The 7,880-nt window shown below is 45.6% G+C and overlaps 1 protein-coding gene and 1 long non-coding RNA gene across 2 annotated transcripts in view; one reads left to right on the top strand and one right to left on the bottom strand.

Annotated features, from left to right (window-relative positions):
• The window catches only part of Agpat4 (1-acylglycerol-3-phosphate O-acyltransferase 4), a 91,697-nt gene extending 87,598 nt beyond the window's left edge, over nt 1-4,099 (bottom strand). Inside the window, exon 1 of the mRNA XM_027401102.2 lies at nt 3,947-4,099. The gene's annotated coding sequence lies outside the window, so the exon portion shown is untranslated. The remainder of the gene's footprint in view (nt 1-3,946) is intronic.
• On the top strand, nt 4,074-6,720 carry LOC118238374. Its single transcript, XR_004768486.1, has 3 exons — nt 4,074-4,668; nt 4,767-4,822; nt 4,927-6,720. It is a non-coding gene; the product is annotated as an uncharacterized LOC118238374 (long non-coding RNA).
• Nucleotides 6,721-7,880: the final 1,160 nt, after the last annotated feature.

Here is a 7,880-nt window from a genome sequence, read left to right on the forward strand (position 1 = left end):
ATTTCCTGCAAGACTTCAAATGCCAGCTCCAAACTACCATGAAGCTCAAAGGTACTCTTTCCCTTCCAGGACCCAGAGCAGAAAAGCCAGGAGGGGGCTTAGGTATCAGAAGACAGAAGATACATTTGAGGATAATCTCATCAGAGATTAAAATAACAAAGAGAGTGGGAGTCTTGCTAAATGTTTTCTCCCTAGGTCAGGCAGGCAGTCAGAAGAGGGTGTTTTCCCTAGAGAACTTTGTCACACTGCCTTGTCCCTTCCAGGCTGAAGGTAGAGTTAACATCTGTAGGATAAGATGAGTCTACTGAGAAAACCAGGAAATACACTGAGGGAGTGCTTAGGTTACTGGATGCCCCAGGGTCCGGAGGAGAGCTGTGGCTGCTACAGACTGCCTGACGGAAGTTATGAGGGGGCTAGACACTTGTTTCTATTGGCACTGCATGGGACAGCATTTCGTTATAGAAAGAAAGCTCCAGAGAACCTGAGAAGATTCAGTGAACCAATGAAGCCTTTTTAAAGTAGCCTTAAAAAAAAAAAAGGAAAAAAGAAAGAAAGAAAGAAAGAAAGAAAGAAAGAAAGAAAGAAAGAAAGAAAAGAAAAGAAAAGAAAACTATTGTATCTGCTGGGAAGAGCCACAGTCCCCAGGAAGTACAAGGAAGCCAGTAGCTAGTTATTCTCCTATGGATCCAGCACTCGAAGTACCATCCCTTCCAGTTTTGGTTAATTAACATATGTTTCTCAGCCTTACCCTCAACCAATATAGGAAACACAAGAAAACATTAAGCAGGACAAGAGTCAACAGCTAACCACTTCCTTCCCCCACTGCCCAGTGTAATCTATATGTATATATATAAAAAAAAATGTCAAAACAACATTCAGTCAGGGTCATTAGCTAATGAATGTTTCTATCAGTATCTCAGGGGTGAGGGTGCTTGCTACGTGTTAGCTCCTAAGCACATATCCTTAACACACAGCACTGCAGCATGGTCCTCGATGCTGTTCTGTGAATGAATGACTATATGGAGGGCTGCTGGACAATGGGTACAGGTAGAAGGATGCACAAAAGTAAATGAGTAAATGGGCACTAACAGCCCTTAGAGGCTAGGAAAGCACTAGAACAAATGAAAAGAAAGTAGGAAACAGACAAGAAATTTTCGTGATACAAGAGTGTATTTTTTTTGGGGGGGGGAGCAGTTTCAACATAAATCACTCTCATTTTATGGCATTTTCTCTTATTTTGCCATTAGAAGAAAAAACAACAGATTGGCCAGTCTTTGAACTTTCAACACCCTCCTCACATGGCTTAAAACTGTAACTGCTTAACTTGTGTGTCCTTAGCTCCTAACACATAGTAGACACACAATAGTTACAAGCCTCAAGAGAGGCTGAGCAGGAACCCTTTTTCCCACAGCCCTGGCTTGCTGTTGCCCAGAACTCACTGGAAACAGAATTTCAGAGTCAAATGCTAACTTTCCAAACTGACTGCACAGATTAAAAACTGCTGAGCTGGATTTACACAGGTTCTCCTAATGTTAGAGGATTACTAAACCAGGCTTAACCATGTATCCATCTTTAAATTACTAAACCAGGCTTAACCATGTATCCATCTCTAAATCAAAAGCCACTCAGAAGTGTGCATGACTTCTTTCCTGCCCACAAGACCTCCCTTCAGAAGATGACAGCAGGTCTCCAAAAAGTGTTGCTTAGCCAATTCGTCTTCCGAGCATCCATGATTTTAAGGCAACGGCCAAGATAATTAAGATGACACACCCCCCTCACCCCAGCTCCCAAGCCACAGCCAAGGCCATGACACAGGCTGGCCTTCCAGAAAGTCACCACTGGGTACCTTGCTTCCATTCAGCTCCAGCTGTCTTCCACAGGTCACACATGTCACTCTCTATCTGGATATCAGGGAATGGTTTTGTCTATTTAGGTGTATGCTGCTTCCTTGTGGATTGGGTTTGCGTTTTTTGCTGTGAAATTCCTGAGTCTGGAATCTCACAAGTGACAGGCTAATATATTTGTGGCAAAATGACAGCCAGATCATTCTTATGCTCTATACCCATCACCTGGTTCCATTAATCCTGTTTTTCTCTAGTTAGATGTGTTTGTTTTGAGGGTTCTAGGGACGCTGGGCAAGCTTTCTACCACTGAGCAATAAGCCCAGCCCTGTAATTTTGTGCAGTGCCTCTCCGCTCCCATCTGCAGATAACTTTTGTATCTGAAATGCTTAAGAACTCTGGCACTATGGTCAATTTTTAAGACAGAGGTAATAGCAGTTAGATAAGGAACTTTCTAGAAACTGCTGGTCCTTCTTGATTCTACATGTGGGGTTCAGGGGACTGGAGTTCAAAGCCATGGCTTGGTCTTTAATAGCCTGAAGGTATCCTGAGGCCTTTGCAGTTCTTACCACAGATAATGTCAGGAATTCAGGACCCTTAAGGAGGTGTACACGAAGTACAAGAAGAGGGTCCACTATCAGGCCTTATTCAGATGTACTGAAGCCACACCTGCTAATTGTACCTGGGTGAAATGAACTGTTTGGCACTAGTTCTATCTACCTCTGTTTATCACTAGGCCGGTGCTAGTTTCCTCTCACACCTAAGTTTTCTTCTGAAGGTTTTTTCCCCATGTTGATCAAGAGGATATCATAGTTTTTGGGGCTCCTGATTTTTTCTTTCTCAAACAGGAACCCAGCCCCCTCCAACCCCCATCCACACAGACACATATGCACAGGAGCCTGCCTCCCCTACACACACACACACACACACACACACACACACACACACACACACACACGCGCGCGCGCGCACAGGGCCTGCCTCCTATACACACACACATGCATGGCTTCCCTTCTCTTGAGATAACTTTTTCACTAGCAGAGGATGTAGACTGGTAACTCTTCAGATGAGCAGATCCTTACAGGTTTGGGGAGACTGATGGGTGATCAGTGTCTAACGCAGGTGAGAGCACAAAGAAGGTCACCCTAGGGACCCTGCTAGGTAGTTAGCATTACTTACATTAACCGAACTTTGATTTGTGGCTAAATGAAGTTCAGAGTAGAGCCAAGACTCATCTCATACATGTTTAGACTTGTGGGCAACCCTGAGCAGCTGATAACGTATTTACCACTGTGAATTCTCAGTTACTTTCCAAAACTTTATTTCAAAGCCTTCTCGTCCTGGAAAGAGTTAAACCCTCCTTCTCCTCTAAGCTTGTTTCAGTATCATGTCTTAAGAAATATTTGTGTTTTTTTTTTAAAGCCACCCAAAACGCTGGAGAACTTCATAAACATAAAAGCACTCCCTTTAAAAATCCCGACATCTGATGGAGAACCCAGAAGCTTAAAATTAAGTAAATACGGCGGTGATTACAAATGCCTGTTTCCTTGACAACTCCCCTCCCCCAGCCCTTCTGCGATAGGGAAAAACCAAAATGAAAACGAGGAGGGGGTATCTACAGAGTCATGCCGCGCTCCAGCGAGGCCCAACCAGGCCATGCCCAGGAAGGAAATACAAATAAACCAATTTAGATCCGGACTGTATTTTGTGGAGTATATTTTTGTGGTTGCCATAGAAACACCAGAGACAGAAGAACGTGTTGCACGAACACAAAAGAGAGCCCGTGTATGTAACAAGAGGATCCTCTACAGCTTCACTGGTGGCCAAGAAAAAGCTTCCACCCTGGGAGGGGTGCTCGCGGAGCCCCAAAAGACACCTCACAGCCTGGCACAAAGCAGTAATCCTCGGAGGAACCCCTGTGTCCCCCCTCCCCCGCGCATCATTCTCCAGGACCCCACCAGCCTCCCAGCCTGTCCCGAGTCTATCCCTTCCAAAGTCTTAGGAAAACCAGTTGAGCGGAGGAAACCCTGCTAGAGAAGGGCATCTGACCATTGCACGCCCCACCCCAGGAGAGGGTGCCTGGAAACCGTACGGACACCACCTACCTCGTTCCCGGCAGCTCTGTGCATTGGCGCTCACTAGCCAGAACTGCGAGGCAGCTGCCTAGGGTTCAGAAACTGCCTCTACTTTATAGAAGCTGTAAGTCAGCCAACACTGGAAAGAAAAAGCGAGACTCCACCCAAAGGGGTGGACCCTTCGGGAAGGAAAAAAAAAAGGGTGGTCCTCGGCTGACGTCTCTCCCCACCCATGTCACTTCCTTTTAAAGCTACGACTTAGCAGCTACCGCGAGGGAAGCTTGGACCCGTGTAACATGAGTCACCCTCTTCTCCTTCCAATGAGTGTGAGGAAGTGTCCGGCTCGACCTCCTGTTGGATTCAGATGGGATCGAGATCGGCAAGTCGCCGGCGTGAACAACAAAGCCCCAGTGGCCTGACGGCGCTCGCCCGACTCACGAACCCTGTTGCGTCTTTGTGCAGAAAAGGCCTGAGCAATCTCGGCCTCCTGCCCTGGAAATCGCCCTCCTGTTTTGTTCAGCGAGGAGACGGGATGAGGGCTGAAGCCCGCGCACCCTAGTGCCCTCCTCACCTCTCCTGGCTCCCCCGAGCTTAGAAGGAGGCTGTGTCTTTAACTCCTCGAGCCCGGAAGCCCCTTCCAAGATCACACCCAGAGCTCCAGAGACCAAGATGTGCAGAACCTGGATGCCAGGAGCTCTGGTGGATGGATGCTCTCCTCCAAAGCCAGGCGCCAGGGCCGACTACCGCTGCAAGTGCGCACACGCAGGCAACACGCACATGCACGTGGCATTTGCACGCGGGTGTTAGCAAGGGTCTGAGCAGACCTTTTTTTTTTTTTTTTTTCTTCCAGAATAGAGTCGTGAAACTTTAAAGGAGGGAGGACGGTTGGAAGCGCACGAAGGCCAGGTGCGTGACATTCCTGGAATGACGATTTCAATCACAAGGTGCTTACAGTGCCCTTCAAAGGCGCACTATTCCAGCCACTGTCACAGACGTTTATGTATTTACAGAAAGAAAGCCCGGAGGTCGTTCTGCTCCCTGGTTGCGCTCACAGTATCGCGGAATTCCTAAGTGCTGTACAAGCGCATAGCAAACAGCGCCAGAGCGGTGCAGACAGGGGCCAAGACAGGGGAGGCACTCAAGAATCAGGAAACAGGGTTTGGACTTTGACATCCGGGAGACTATCTGGCACGTTGAGAAGAGCAAAGCAGAATGGGGGTGGGGGGTGGAAGCCTAAGGAAGAATCCAACCCAAAAGCTCATTTGTGGGGTGTAGAAATTAACTTGATCGGCTAGCAAGGGCTATTAAAAAAGGTTAATCTAAAAGTTTCCTGTAAGTACTGGAGATGCGATAACTCAGTGGTTAAATGTGCTTACTGATAAAGAACAAGGTTTCCTTTCTGTCGCCCACATCTGATGGCTCAGAACCACCTGGAACTCCAGGGAATCCAGCACCCCCTTCTGGCCTCCAGGGGCACTTGCATGAATGCGGTGTGCATGAGCACACACATATACACATAAATAAGATAAATTAGTCTAAATTTTTGTTTTCTGCGTCCGAGGCGATCTCTTTAAGAGTTCTGTGTAGGACCCGGAGAGATGGCTTGGTGGTTAAGAGCACTGACTGTTCTTCCGGAGGACCTGAGTTCAATTCCCAGCACCCACATGACAGCTTACAACTGTGTATAACTCTAGTTCCAGGGGATTTGATACCTTCACCCCAATCCACATAAAATAAAAGTTAAATAAGTTATTTTTTAAAAAAGAGTTCTTTGTAAACCCCAGTTCCTAGAAGGCTGTGAGGTGAGGGCTATGACAGAAGTCACATCTGCTTTCTATTGTGGGATCCATGCCACGAAAACAAGAAATCAGTGCTCATTCTTAAGGTAGAAAGAGACATGTAAAGAATTATGATACAGATGTACACAATGACTCCAGTGGTTGGAGAATGGAAAGGGGAACAGGGCAGGGTTGGGTCAGCAAAGTTTCTCAGTGTATTTCAAACTCTAAGGGGAAGGAAGGGCACTCTCCATTATCACGACAGTAAGAAATAATTATTGCAAAGAAGTCAACTTAGGCTGAGCATCACTAACCTAAAAATCTGAAACCTTCCAAAATCCAGACCTTCTAGAGTTTTTGTGTGACACCTACCTCTTGTCCTGGGCCCCAATCAAAGTTCAGAATGCTAATTAATCATTTAGTATTGTGTAAAATTAACTTTAGGCTACTTTATAAAGTATATATAAAATAAAAAAAAACATTTGAAGTGTTCATACCTAGGAACTGGAGAGATGCCTCTCTCAGCAGTTAAGAGCACCCATTGCTCTTCAAAGAGGACCTGAGTTTGATTCCCAGCACCCATAAGGCAGTTCAAACTGGCTGTAACCCCAGTTTCAGGGGACCTAAAGCCCTCATCTGGCCTCCAAGGGGACCAGGGACATACTTACATGAGGGCAAAACACCCACATGCACTAGAAAATAAATAAGGAAATTTTCATGCTTAGATTTGGGTCTTGTCTCCAAGACACATCAGTCACTATGTATAGTCAAATATTCCCAAATCTGGAAAAAAAAAATCTAAAACACTTTTGACCGTAAGCATTTTGGGTAGTCAACCTATCTAATTAGTCAACCTATCCAATGGAAAAAAGAAGAAACAAGATTAGAATGAGATACAAGGCAAAAAGTAGTAACTCAGAAAAGGCCATATGAATAGCTAATAAACAAGAATATAAAAACCAAAGTTTCACCAAAATAGGAGTTCAGGGGAAGTCTTGTTTCTCTGGGCTTTCCAAATCCTGCAGACACCACAGGCTCAGTGTGAAGACAGCTGTGTGCCAAGGACTTCTCTGAGAGTTGACACAAGCTCTGGAATTCATTTAAACAAGGCTTTTCATGAGCCTGCATTCCTTAATACAGTCATACTGCTCACTGTAGCTCTACCTAGAAAGTGGGCAGGGAAAACCTGAAGGCTTAGGCAATGCCTACCCATTAGGAGCAGCTTAGTGACAGCCCAGGAGTATATTCATACCAGAAGCTGCAGGTCAGTTCTATAAACCATGGCTTGACTACCAGGTGAGCCTTTATGTAAAAATTGAAAATCCTATTTTTGAAAACCAGGGAAGTTTTCCATGCTATGGAAAATAAGTGGAAAGGGAACAAGGCTATGTAAAAATGTAACCTTCTATATCAGTTATTTCTCCTGTTGCTGTGTTAAAATACCCTGCAAAGGCCACTTTAAAGGAGGAGTTGATTTCCATGCACATTTTCAGCTGTAGCCCAGTAGCTCAAGGAAGGCAACAGGTGTGTGAGGCGTTTGGTCACATTGTATCCACAATCAGCAAGAAGAAAATGACAAGTTCTGGTGCTCAGCTAGCTTACCCCCTTTTTTTATGCAGTCTGGGAGCTCAATTTTAGTATGGTGTTGCCTACGTTTAGGGTGACTCTCCCCACCTTGCGATGGTTAGTGTGTTCACCTAGAATCACCTGAGAGATGGCTTTGTTTGGGAAGTTATCTTGACTGCATTAATGGAGATGGAAAGACCCAACCACTGTGGGTGGAGTCATTCCCTAGATTAGATCCTGGACTGTGTAAATGGAGAAAGGCAGCTAAGCAACAGCGTGCATCCATCCCCTTCTGCTTCCTGATTGTGAATGTGATGTCACCAGCTGCTTCAAGTTCCTGCTGTCTCAACTTCCTGTCATGATGGACAGAACCTTGAACTGTTAAAGGAAACCCTTCTTTCTTAAGTAGCTTTTGTCAGAGTGTTTAAAAAATGTGTGTGTGTGTGTGTGTGTGTGTGTGTGTGTGTGTGTGTGTGTGTGTGTTATGTGTCTGTGATTATATGCCACATATGGCAGGTGACCATGACAGCGTAGGAGCTGGAGTAACAGGTGATTTGATTTGAATTGCCTGGCATGGGTGCTGGGAAATGAATGAACTCAAGTCCTCCGAGAGCAGCAAG

Source organism: Cricetulus griseus, chromosome 2 (assembly GCF_003668045.3).
Source record: "Cricetulus griseus strain 17A/GY chromosome 2, alternate assembly CriGri-PICRH-1.0, whole genome shotgun sequence".
Taxonomy (NCBI): domain Eukaryota; kingdom Metazoa; phylum Chordata; class Mammalia; order Rodentia; family Cricetidae; genus Cricetulus; species Cricetulus griseus.